This window comes from Sylvia atricapilla, chromosome 1 (genome assembly GCF_009819655.1).
Source record: "Sylvia atricapilla isolate bSylAtr1 chromosome 1, bSylAtr1.pri, whole genome shotgun sequence".
Lineage (NCBI taxonomy): Eukaryota > Metazoa > Chordata > Aves > Passeriformes > Sylviidae > Sylvia > Sylvia atricapilla.
The window spans coordinates 114,363,547-114,377,963 of NC_089140.1; positions in this window are offsets into that span (position 1 = coordinate 114,363,547).

Sequence of the window (14,417 nt, forward strand, 5' to 3'; positions counted from 1 at the left end):
TTTTATGACATATATGGTACCATATGTAGTAACTCAAACCATCAGATTATGAATAAGTAATTTTTTTTCTATCCTTCAGGTTTCTACCTTGATGACTCCTATCTCAAAATCCTTTTTTGGAAGAATGGTTCTGAAACTCCTCAATCATTACTTGCTCTTACAAGTCCCACTAGCCTTGAGCTGTGTCTTTATTTTACTTCAATAAACTGCTACGCACTGCAAGCACTTCCTGATATTAAGTGACTCTAGCAGAAAACAACAGAATTCTGCATAGGACAAAATTGAGCTAGTGTCTGTCAAAATGGAAAACAATTTTAACAAGGTGATGTATAATGACAAAAAAGATTATGCTCAAGATAGTATATTCAGTCAATACCTCATTTCTAAAAGCAATTCACAGCTCTAAGACAAATTTAAATTCAGCTCAAGCCTGACTTTGAAGGATGTAAACATTTTTAATTGATGAAAGATTGCAATTGTTTGCAAAAAAAAAAAAAAAAATTTTTGCAATGTTGTTATGGAAATAGCCTTGCTGGTGATACTTTGTTACTGTGTCATATGTGGATCTCAAATTTTTGTTTCCCTGAAATGTGGATCCATGAGTAGTCCTTGTCTGCAGAGTTGCATGCAGCTGTTGAAATAAGTGAATGTGATTGCATATACAAGTAGGGTGGCATTTTCTCTTATTTTTATTAAAATAGTGGAATTGACTGAAGCTGCATTGGAATATGTCTGTCATACAGTGCTTGCTTCAATCCATAAGTTAAAAAGGATGGAATGAAGCTAATGGGACAAATCCTTAGGTAGGGGGTACGCTAGGAATTTACCATATCCTGCAATACCAGTTTTAAGTACCTTTTGGCTCTGTTTTTCCTAATGCTGAATGGATTTGAATGGATGTTACTGATAACCTAAGAAATTATGTGTTTTGGTATTCATCTATGGGACAGATAAACTAAAGTGGTTCTTTAAGTTAAAGGTGACAGTTCAAGATGTTGGAAAAACCCCTTTGACTCTCAGACTGAAAATGAACAACAGGCCTTAAAGGTTCTACTCCTGTTGGCTGTTGTGGTGTTTAGACATCAAAAGCCTATGGATGACAAAAACTTTGATCTTAGAAGTCTCTGGTGCTTCATGTTTGGACTTTGCACTTTGGTGCTGTTGGACTGTTTGTTCCTACCTCAGCACTCATGGGATTTATGAAAAAAATATTTCATCAGCCTTGGGGATTGACTGTGAAGTCTGCTAGGGTATAGGTGAACAGAAGGAAATTTATATTTCTGCAAGGTGTTGCTTGTATGTTCAGTCATTTACAGTCATTCCCTTCAGCAAGTGCTATTTTATGTCCCTTCTTCCTCCCTCCAGCAGGTGCCTCTGTGTGACCCCCAGCGTCAGTGCTAATACAGACCTCTGCCCTGGGGCATGTATCCAGCTACCGAAGGGAAAAGGGGATGACCATTGCTGTTCAGCCCAGCTGTACCTCTAGCACCTCTCTGTGGAGCTGCAGTCACCCTTGTGTCCCTGGGCTGGAAGGGATAATGTAGGGTGTTTGAGTAAGCAGTAAAATACAGGAAGCAAATGCTGAAGTCACAGCTGCTCTGGCAAGTCAGAAGAGGCTTTCTGTGCTTGAAAAAGGGCTTAGCTATTTCAAGTTGTGAGCACACAAGGGCTGTGATTCTTAAACTCAGAACAGTCCAACTGTTCCCCTGCCATTACTCAGTCTGCCACCAAACCCTATCCCTGAGCATCACATCTGCACATCTTTCCAATAGCTCCAGGAATGGTGACTCCGCCACTCCCCTGGGCACTTCTTCCAATGGTTGAGAACCCTTTTAGTGAAGAAAATTTTCCTAGCCTCCAATCTAAAGCTCTCCTGGCAAAACATGAGGGCTTTTCCTCTTGTCCCGTTGTTACCTGGGGGAAGTGACTGACTCTCACCTCTTTACAAGCTGCTTTCAGGCTGTCGCAGAGAGGTCCCCCACTCAGCCTTCTTTTCTGCAGGCTAAACAACCTCAGTTCCCTTAGCTGCTTCTTATAAAATGTGTGCTCTAGACCCTTCTTGATGAATGTCTAGCCCTTCTGGACTTTTTTGCCCTTCAGGACTGCTTCCAAAGTAGATCTATCAACCTGGCTCCTAAACAGCCCAAAGTCTCTCCACTGGCTGTCCAATGTGGCAGTTCCACTGGACATATCTCCGTTCTACCCCTCCACCTGCTCCTTTCTCTGAGAATCAAAAACTCATTTCATGTTTGCATTCCCCAGATGGTTTCCAACAGTCCTTTTGTGTTCACAAACAACTAGGGTGTCTTCCCTAGTTGGCTCCCTCATCAGCTATGTTAGGAAGTTTTCTTCCACACTCCAGGAATTTCCTGGACTGTTTTCTCTCTGCTGTGCTTTGAGGTGACAAGTAGCTAGAAGTAGATAGAATCTAGAAGGAACTATGGTCTCCTAGCACCTTCAGCTAAGTAGTCGAAATAGTCTTTACAATGTGCCCATTTATTTTGTCATAGATGTGATCACACTGCATTTGGGTGCTGCAAGCAGATGTGTATGAGGAGCAGAAAACCACTGAAAAGGCTCACTGGTAGGTCTTCACCTACATCTGCATCAAAAGCAGCTTTTGTTTCTGCCATTTAAATTTTAATGTTCAAAACCTTGAGAATCAATTATAATAAATAACACTTCAGTTCTTTTAGCATCACTGTGAGACAGGAAGAGTTCACGAAATGCTTTGGTTTTCTGTGGTGTAGGAAAATTTCCAGCCAGGAGTTGGTAGAAAGCATCAGTATCTTTTTCTCCTCCAGTTTGGCAGCTGCAGAAGATCAGCCTGCCAGAAAAACTGCTATAAAGCTGGATATTAGCAATCAGACAGCTGCTCCTTGAGTCAGAGAAATCTCGTTCTCTGACCCATCTGGGTACAGATCAGCCCAATTTTGTACAGGTCTGGAAGTGCAGGCTGGTCATTTTTGATTGTGCTGGTGAGGTCATTTGTTGCTGATTATTGCTGCCAATTGGCCTCTGTAAAGCTCCTAGAAGCTGACACCATTCCTAAAATCAGAGCAATTTGCTAACTTAAAATTTTAATTTGTTAATTTGGTTTTGTTCACATCCTTTCTTGAGTCTAGAATTGCTGTTTCCTCGTAGATTCTTTGGGCAAGTTTTTACTCATGATTTATTTCCAATTTAGCTTTCGCATTGCTAGATTCTGCACCAACCCAAGAGAAAAAACATTTGCTGTTCAGTAAGAGATTAATACCATTGATGAGATGTGTCTGACACAGGTTCACAGATGTTCTTGCATGTCTTCAGAAGGGCATTCAATATGGCATTGCAGGAACATATTCAGCAAATCTTAGGTAAGGAAATTGGCTTAATAAACCTGTTTTCATCAAACTAGATGGAACCAAATTGGGTACTTTGCCAAGAAACTTTTGTTTATTAGTGCAGTATAATTTGGTGCTTACAAAGCTCTCTGGTTCAGGCAGTGTTTGTGAGGGGAAGGCACGATGGCACTGCTGGAAGAGGGCAGCTTTGCTGGGAGTACAGCGGTTATTGCTGCAGAGATGCTCCTCCTCTGGGTCCTTAAGGAAGGGATTTACACTGTGCTATGCAACTCATCCCCAAAAAATCCACTTGACATAAAAAACCAAAGAAAGCTGAGCTGTTTGGCAGTCTGTTTGCTGCTTTTCATTTCATCAGCGATAAACACTAGAGAGAGGCTGAAGTAGGAAATTGTCAGAACACCAGAAAGCATCCTAGGACTCCGCTTCCAGTCTCACAGTAATTTCTGGGGTTTCTAACAAGGGGAAGCATTCACTCTGCTATATTCACATGTATTAACCCTTTTGTGGGTAGTGAATGTGTTGGCATATGCAAAGTTCTTTCAAAAGTCCATATTCAGTACAGATTTCAACATCTCTGGACAACAAGTTATCTCTCTGTATCCCCAAGTACCTCAGAAGTTGGCCATGTTTTATAATGAAGTTTCTCCAAAGAGAGATGATTGCAGGAAAATTTTCTTTTGTCAGAAGTTACCTGCCTGTATCATCTTCCCTATTGGAAGATGTGTGCGGTATTTAGGATATGCTTTTCTTCATGTTGGATCTTGGATTCAGGATCATGTGCTTTGAATTTTCCCTAACCAGAAGCTTGTCAGGTAGCTCACAGGTAGTGTTGACTCCCACAGTATTTATGCAAAAGACCTTAAAATGACTAATTCAAAGAAACAAAATGAAGGTCATAGCCTTTCCCACCTCAGCCCCCTATCCAATAGCTGAAGTAGTGACATCTAATATTGGTGTGCCAGATTATTTTCACGTAATAATCTCTCTTATGATAGACCCTACCTAACAAAACAGTAGTCAGCATTTGCTGCAGCAAGTGTAGAAGTAATAAAGTGGTATCATGGGTGGTGAAACACACGGGTTTTGCATGCCTTACTCTGAGAAAAGCCATGATAAGGACCTGCCTTCATAAAAAGGTATGAAATTGTCATTCTGGCAGTCTAGTAAGCTCTGTTTGGCACTGGGAGAATGATACCTACCCAGAAACAGCAGGACATAATAGAGTTCCTGTACTACAAATAAGGGTAACATAAACAAAGCTTTCCTCCTATACATTTCTTAAAGAAATGTGGTATTTATGCAGATAATATTACTGGTACCTTTCTTCCTCAGGTACTAAAAATCCCTAATTCGTGAGAGAAAAAAAAAAAAAATGATTGGTAGTAGCTTGGTGCTTCTTATGCATCCACCCTGAATTTTGCTCTGCGAAGGAGGACGGCTAAGATTTAATTAACCACAAGCAGAAAAAGAGCTTCTACATACTTCACAAAGACCATATTATACCAGCTGGGCTGAAAAAAATATGCAAGTAATGGCAGCTAATGGCATTTTCAAATAGGCCATCTCTGACCCTATTATCAAGACAGGTAGTTTGTACCTATGACAGTAGTTTAATTGTTCAAACTTACTGGCTTCATTCTGCTAAAACACACACACACACACACACAAAAAAAACCCCAAACAAAAACCAAAAAAACCCCCCCAAAAAACTAAAAGAAAAAATAACCCCCCACCCCAACCTGAGAGGAAGCTAGCCTAAATCTAAGTAGGCATTTACACATCGATGTTCATTGCATGTCTTTGATCATGTGCACGTTTGCTCTTTTGTGATACAATCACATTTTAGGTCACAGAACTACAGATCTACAAATGTAATTTTTCCTGTCTTTAAAACCTGTTTAAAATATTTGATTGTTATTATGCTAAGTATTATTTGTGAGGATAATTCAAGCAAGCAGAGAGAGAATGGAAAAAAGAATATTTAAGAGTATTTGCAGGCTTGTTTTAGTCTTTTTAAAAAAAATCCTCTAGGAGAGGGATTTATTGCCAATGTAAAATCTGAATTTTTTACAATATGAAGACCTAGGCTGTAGATTCATTACTCTTTTGAATAACTTTTAAAAGTTCATATACACCTGTAGTGTCAAAGTTCCCCACTCAGCAAATGGCCAAGGCTGGAGCCTCAATCACTGATGATTATATGTTCTATTAGAGGACATGGATGGGGCACAGTGCAGCCTGTGCCTTACTTGTTGTAGACCTGTGGCACCCCCACCGGACTTGTAATCACAGACCCATGCCCGGACATTATGAGTTTCAGAAAGCTTTTTCACAATGGAGATCTTAGTGGTTTTAGGCAGTGTTACTTCCCCATGTCTGTTGGCCCTCTAGGTATGTCTCCAGCTATACTCAGGGTGTGGAAATGCCCAGCCACTTGATACATCTTAAATTCTGACCTTGAACTGTTCATATCACACTCCTCATGTTCTTACACCTTCATCCAAGCTCCTCAAGAAGTTGCGCCACATGCTAAATTCAAGTCCCTCCTCCCATCTGGAGAAATTGGTGCAAAAAGAGATGATATGGGAATATTTTCTTCTGCTCATGTTGCCTTAGAGAAGCACCTTTTTTGAGGGGAAGCTGGAGCCTAGTTCTAGTCCAGTTTTCTTGTCCTGAGGTAAACCCAAAGTTTGCCTTTGAGATGACAAGTGTGTCCACTTTATTCACCTCTACCCTGGATGGCAGAAATTGTTTTCAACCCAGGCTGCATGGTCACGGTGGAAGTGCAGTATATGCTCCTGTTCTGTGGAAACTGCAGACCAAAGCGATTATTGAGACTTATTTTGACTGTAGCCAAGCGTTCTAGAGTATTACGCAGTCTGTGAATTTGGTTCTTCTGCACTATGTGCTAATGAATAATCAACTGTGTGCCTTTATGTCGCAAAGGAGGAGACCCTGCTCCCTTTACCCTGTCCCATTGCCTAGGGACAGCTCATCTTCAACCTTCCACCAGTTTTTACACTTGCTGGGTCCTTCGCTGGACTGCTCACATTTGCTAACAAAGCAACTTAAAGGGATTTCACACATAAACAAGGTGATTGTACGAACACTGGGACATGTGAGCCTCAGGCACAACGCAGCATCTGCTTACAGGTAACCATTAGTGATTGCTGTCCTTCTGTCCAGTTATGGACATTTAAGGCAAGTGACCTCCCATGTAGGCCTGGGTTACCACCAACCAAAGTGATGAGTCAAGACTGCAACAGCTCACATCCTCTATGGCTCACCAGAGAGACCTCTAACACCAAAAGACTCCAGTTGCATGTCAGTGGGTTCAATTCCAAATTTCCCATCTAATTGTTTAACAACAAAAGCCGGCAAAAAAAAAGATCTGACTAACTAATCATGAGTATTGCTTCCTGTTTTCTAAAGCTAAACCCAGAACAACGGTTTGTGTAATGATGATGAACTGTTAAATAAAATTGTCTCCTTCCCTACGGACTTCATAATAAAAATTGTAAACAATGTTTTGGAAACAAAGCTGCAGGCCTATGTGCTGTCATTCCCAGATGGCATGAATTAGTGGAGGAAGGTTTGTTGTGCTTCATTTCCTCAGCCCTCCACCCCTCCCTGGGTTTTGCATGTGCTAGCTTTGGACAGGGATGACTCAGCTGCTGGTGAATCACCTGCTGAAGTGCTGAAAGTGCTGGCTCGGCTGCAGTTCCTCAAGCAACAGTGAACTGACAGGCAGACTGGCAAGAGAATAGTCTTCTGCAGCTGGGAGAATTTTTCTGACTGCACATCTTGATTTGCTGCTATTATAGTTGCACAGATATTATTATGATTTCAAAAACGCCTGTTGAGATCTTGCTAAAAAACTTCCTTGTGTAACTGCTTACTCATGACAGGGCTTTTCACAGGCATTGTTCAAAAGCTGTCTTTAAGAGACAATCAGTTGGTGAATGGCTCATGTACAATATAACTGGAGAAATGCGTGTAAGGGATGGTTCGCTGTTTTCCTGTTGGTGACCTGAAAAGTAAGGGAATATTCCAATTCTGGAAATTGTTCCAGAAAAATATATGAGGTCTAGAGAATCCTTCTGAAATCTTGCTATTTCAAATTACTCTTTTCTGGATTGGTGGTGGTGGAGAAAGACAGAAGGAAAACTAAAAACCACATTAAAAACTTTGCCAGGCTTTACATCCCTACATGTCCAACCAGCTTCTAGGGAGAAAAAGATGGAAAACTTATTGTTGCTGTGTGGCAAGTATAAGTGTCTTTTACAAACAGAGACTTTTTGAGAGATGCAAACCAATGTTAGTTTACTGGAATAATTTTTAACTTATGTGATCAATGTGCCTTTTTGACTATTTTATTCAGTCTTGGTATCTTCTTCACCTTAGTAGTCAAAGAATCACAGAATCTTTCAGCTTAGAAAAGACCTCTGAGGTAACTGAGTCCAACCTATCACCAAATACCACCACGTCAATTAGATCATGGCACAGTCACATCCAAATTTTCCTTAAACACTACCAGGGATGGTGATTCCACCACCTCCCTGGGCATTACAATTCCATTACAATGCTTAGCGACCCTTTCTATGAAAAAATTCCTCCTGATGTTCAGCCTGAACCTCCCTGTTGCAGCTTAAAGCTGTGTGCTCTCATCCTGTCATTTGTTACCTGGGAGAAGAGGCCAACTCCCCGCCTTGCTCCTTTCAGGTAATTGCAGAGAGCAATAAGACCCCACCTGAGCCTCCTTTTCTCCAGGCTAAACAACCTCAGCTCCCTCAGCCACTCCTCATCAGACTTGTGCTCCAGACCCTTCACCAGCTTTGTTGCCTTTCTCTGGAAATGCTCCAGAACCAAAATGTTCCTCCTGATCTGAGGGGCTGAGAACTGAACACAGGATTCAAGGTGTGGCCTCACTAGTGCTGGGTACAAGGGGATAATCACTGTCCTGGTCCTGCTGGCCACACTATTGCTGACATAGGCCAGGGTGCCTTTGGCCTTCTTGGCCACCTGGGCACACACTGGCTCATGTTCAGACACTGTTGCCCAGCACCTCCAGGCTGCTTTCCACCAGGCTGCTTTCCAGCCACTCTGCCCCAGCCTGCACAGGTAGTAGTAGTGTATAGTGTATAGAGGTAGTGTATATGCCAGCTGCCTGTTCTCAGCAACAGTGGCACCAACTGCCCCTGCTGATGAGCAGACATTGTGGGGAGATCATCCTCAAGCCTCTCTTGTGGCCGTAAGGAAGAACCAGCATATGGAGAACAGCAGTGTCATGGCTCCTGTTTAACTGGTTAGCCAGGTCACCTTTTCCCAACAAGATATTTCTTATCATCATCTTTGTCAGCATCTTCTGAGCCAAAACCCTTTTTGCAAACCAAGGGTTGCAAAATGATGGTTAATGTCATGTAGGTGGAGAAAACAGAGCCAAAAAGGATTATTCGAAGTTACATATCTGTGTAACTTCTCATTGTGGCAAAGCCAGAGGGTTCATCACCTGGCAGAACCAAGGTAAACAAACAAGTCCATTTCTATCAATTCTTATTTTTGGAACAAGTCTGATGTTGTTAACATTTTTGTGGGGGAAGATCTAAGGATGTAGCAGAATTCCAATATAAGCCAGGTTTGCTCATATAATCTCTTAATAAGCCTTCAAACTAGTCTTATGATAAGCATATTGTTTGAAAAACAGGGGATTTATTCAAAGACATTCCTTCTCGTATTTTCCTGTGAGTATTCCACGTTAGTAATATTAAAAACTATTCTATTGTCTGGAATAGTCAACATTGGACTTGGTGCTATTTGACGTTCCTACACACAGAGCTAGTGATCCAAAACATCACCTCATGCAGAATGCAAATATTCATGTATCTGCAGAAAAGTAAATGCAAAAGTAAATCCAAGTGCTACCTACTCTAATCCCATTCCAGCCTCAGTGGAAAACCACTGCTAAATTGTGTGTGCTTAGTTGCATGACAGCATACACAAATCTGAAATGCAAACAATTATTATCAGCACTGTAGTGACTGTGATTTGCCTTTGTTTTGTCTTTCTACCTCAATTCCTTTTCAAACCATCAGCCACTTTAGTGTTGGAAGTCTCCCATACTACTGAAGCTAACTATTTACCATTATGTTAACTGCAATCCAAACTTAAGCATAACATCTGTGTCTGTAAGTTTATAGGTATTTATCTTTTTCTTCTAAAACAATTATTTTTGTTAAGAGACAATTACTTCAAGAGACAATAGTCCAGTTACAATCAATCCATTTTGCTAATCTCTAAAAATATCCAAGGTAACAGTAGTCAATTTATAGCAGTCCTTTCTCTGTGCAGGCAAAATACAAAGGTTCTTAAAATTTTCCATCCAAGTCTCATTACAGTCCAGCTAGGGAGTGGCAATAGGATGAAAGCCAAGGAATTTCCAGAAATCTTGAAGTGCTACTAAGTCACTACTGACGCAGTGCCCTGGCTATTTGCTTGATGAAAGATGCAGTGCCATTCTGCCCCTAATTAGAAGATATTATCAATGCATCCCCAAAAAAGTAAAAAAGAAAAAAAATCTTGCCTGTTTACAGTGGGGAAAGAAAAAGGATACTTACTTCCCCATTTGGGAACAAACACAATGTTTTAGCACTCTTTACCCCAGTATCTGGAAAAGACTATTTTAGTTACCACATTTTCTAAGTCACTCAGTTCAAGTCATTCTTTATTCAGATTATATTTGGTTTACAGTTTAAAAGACTAATGCATCTAATGATGTGAAAATATCCCTAAAAATATTAGTAGGTGTATAAAATCTGGAGACCATCCTGTGGCAGAATGTCTCCCAAAACAGGTTTAATGGGATACACAGGCATGAAGCCCTAGTGAATCCTGAACTTCATTAGCCACCACAGAAGCTCTAATGGTTTACATGCAGGAATGTCAGAATGGACACTGTAGATTTCCTTGGGGTGATTTCCTGGGTTTCCAAGTGGCAAGATCATGTGCTTCATAGTTATTAGAATTTGTAATTGGTTGTAAAGGCATAATTTATTGCTCTATTTTATCTCCTTCAAAGTCCTCATATAAAGAATTGGTGTGAACTCTGAACTTATCCCTTAGCTTGATCATTTGATCTTCTTGGACTTCTACTGCTACTTTCTGGATTTTAAGACAACACTATTAAAAAGAAAGAAACATAAAACCAAACAAATCCATCTATAACTCAGGTGGAGAACATGGATAGATATTCCTGGTATGTCTTTGTGGCTTTTTCTGCTGTAATACAACAGAACAAAAAAGCATATATATAAAAGAGAATAATACAGGACAGGCCTTCACAATGGAAATAATGCAAGAGCTCTTCCTGTGGATGTGAAAAATCCATTGTTTCTGTGCCATGTTCTGAAAAATAATGTTAAAAAGGCTAGGCTTGTGGCTGGCTGAATAAAAATAAATGCTGTGAATATGTCACTGTCTCCTTAGTCTAGATTCCTAGCAGTCAGGATGCTACCCCATAAAATGCTTGCTATAAGATATTATTTAATCTGACAGGCAAGTCACTACCTGGCTTCAGATGTAAATCTCAAACCTGCTACAATATACTAAATTGCAAAAACTAGTTAAAAATACTTTAAAAAGGGAATAGGCTTGGAAACCTTCCTGTCTGCCTCTTTATACCTCTGCATGTAGAATCAAAAGAAAATCTAAACATTTTACTTCATATATGTATAACTGAAGTGTGAATATATATATATATGTATGTATATATGTATGTATGTATGTATGCATGTTTGTTTATATATATCCTATATTCCTCTCTTCCAAAGTGCTTATCCTTTTTACAAAATACCTTGTTTGTGAGACACAATGCAAACCTACCCCTGTTTTAAGTCAAGAAATTCTCTAGAACAGTAGAAACTGATCCAGCCATCAAGAATCCTGTGGACCAAAAAGAAGTCTTCTGATACAAGGAGACCATGTACCAACTAATTACACATCAACAATACACCAATATCATCCTGCCCTCTTTTCTTGCACTCTCCACATATTTAGTGGACTCCGATTCAAACTGGTGAATTAAAGTTCCTCACTTTTTAATCCCTCCTCCAGTCTTCTTTTCTAAGGGGGTTTTCCACTTTGGATACTGTAGTTCTTTTCCAACAAATGTAGCTGCCTCTTTCCAAATCTAGGAAAAAGCAGATGTCAGGACATTATTTCTTGAATGTGATGTGATTGTTTAAGTGCTCTCTCCTCTCCCCTTTGAATGTATCTGAAAACCTGACCCATTTAGATGGGCAGAGTTACAATCACACACAAATTAAATGAAATGATACTTTTTTTTTCAATTATCTGAATGCTGAGGACCAATCCATAATCCTTAAAATGTTGTTATAAATATGTCATTGCAGATAAAATTATCTGGATCTAAAAGCATGAAAGAAGGCAGTCAGATATTTCATTGTCAATGTGGAAAAAATAAAGGTTAAATAAACTAGTTTCATAGCTGCTTCCAAGTCTTTGACTCAGAAGCAAGCCTGGAAACAGATTTCTGCCTCTTGCTGCCAGTGGAGATAATTGCAACAGCAGGCTCTAACTGCTTCAAGTATTTTTATTTTCTTTTTGGTGGAATTAACTTGCTATTCCTATTTTTTAGGAAATTTTAACGCAGAAATTTCAACTCGGCACCTCATCAATTACTCCCATCGTCTCTTACAGACTGACTAAATACCAGAGTGAAGAAATTACATACTTCCTGAAGGAACTTCAAACAGGCACCTCACCTGGCTAGTGGTATTTGCTCTTTCTTGATACAACACCCTTGATAGATGTGATTACTTGGAATTGACAGCTCTCTCTTAATTTGTTAGAAGCTCCCCAAAACACAGGCAGGACATTCTGCAATAGCTACAGGACAATTCAAATCAGTTTTGTAACTTTATTAGCTGTGCCTGCTGCATTGTGTGAGTTTTCAGGGTTAATCATTATCATGCCAGCAATATGCAGACAATAAATAGTGCAAAGTGTGTTTTCTAGAATTAATTCAGAGAAGACCTTCCCTGTTAACCTTCCAACAAGAATTTCTGGGGAGCAATCATGTGCTCAACAGATTCCTCAGGTATCATAATATCATCTTGCATTAATCTCTGAGCAAGCTGCCTTTACAGCAATACATTTAATAGAGGTGATGCAGATACCTGCCCAGGGAGGTATCTGCCCATCATCACCCAGGTTCCATAGCCTAGACCATGACACCTTCTAGGCATGAAGTTTATGGTGCCAACAGGCCAAACTTGTTCAGCAAGAACCTCTTGAACTGCTGTTGGCTGCATGTGCTGACGGTGTTGCTGTTGCTGCTTCTGTTCTGGGTCTGTTGTTTCTTCTTTCTCTGCCACAGCTGGGGTTGCTGCCTGTGGACCCCAAGACATGGACAAGCAAAAGTGTAACAATATGTCTTAGGGTTCTTCCCTCCTGCGCAGGGACTGTGGAAGACTACTCCACTACAAATCCTGCAGAACAATGTTTCCTTAGACTTAGTTATGCATGACCCTGAATAAGCGGTGAAATCTCTCAACACAGGTTTGTTTTAATCGAGCAGTAACTACCCAGCAGATGCAACACCACAAGGCACCTTGGCACAGAACTTCTGCCTCTGTCACACCTTTGTCTTAAACATCTCTGTCACAATCCTGAGGATGCTCATCTCCCCAGTGTGCTATTGCCAAGGGCAAAGGAAGAAGGTGTGAATTTTTTCCCACTTCTCTTCCCTGGACAGAGCTATGTTTTCCTCAGCCATAGGCCACAGGCTATCTGTGAAGTTCTCACAGAACTTTGGGCTGGAGACACTGTTCTCACAGAACATCAAGCTAGAGACACCTAAGACTAGAGAAAAAGTGTGTCATATGGTGAGTGGACAGAAGTCCCTACTTGTAGTGCTCCCCCACCTACTGAAGCATTGCTAACACATTTTTAAATGTCACCTGAGAGACAGTAATCCTGCATTTCCCCAGAATATCCGATAACTGTGGAGCCAAACCTATTTCTCTTGATTGCCACAGCAAAGAAAAAATCAGTGAGAGAAGCTAAGTTATTTTGTTAAAATGCTTATTTTACAAAGCCTATGGCTTTGAACAGCTGCTTAGCAAAGTACACAGTCCACACTGGTGTCTTTGGAAGATCAACTGCCCCTAGGAACATTACTGGAGAAGAGGTAAACGCTTGGCTCCTTCCTAAAATGAAAGAAGATCACCATGAACACCAGATTCCAAGCAGGTACACGTAGCTCCTGGGTATGAATTCCAAATTCAGAAAAATAATAACAGCACATGTATCTCAGCTGCTGGTTTTGTTTTCTTTCTCAATATTGTTCAGAGGATTTAATTAAGTTAATTTTTCTTGGCACTATGTTCTCCATGTTTTGAAGCATTAGGGGACAGCAAAATTTCTGCTACTACAGGACTATGATCTCACACAGGAAAGAAATATAGCAGGCAATAAAACACCATGGATTGCCTTTGAATCACCATAACCACGATCATTAGGCAAGTGCAGCCATCCCAGTCAAATCTGGGACAGTCATTTTTGGGGAGAGACTATTTAAAATTTCAGGCAATGGCCATGAAACCAACAAGTCTTTTGTGGGATCTGCCTGGTATACCATCCAGCAGTCAGGACTTACGCTGTCACAACTGAAATGATCTTCCTTTTCAAATTTTATCTTCTTGTTTGGGTGTCACAGTGATCCTTCTGTGAGTTTTCTTGCTGAGAGCAGAAGGAAATAATCTTTTTTGGCATCAGGAAAGCAATCAGTCAAGATCATTGTTATGCTGGAAATCAGCCACTTTTTATCTCAAGACATTTATATCTCAGTCAAAGATCCAAACACTCGCTCCATGCAATCTCCTGAACACAGGAGAAGGATGTGTGCTGTCTGACCTCTAGGATACAACTCCTCACTTGTCATGCCATCATAGGAGATGGGAGAGATAAAAACCACCACAGGACAGGCTGTTATCCTCCAGGCACATGATGTAATTTACCAGTGACCACAATATTCCATGTGGTAGCAGCACATTT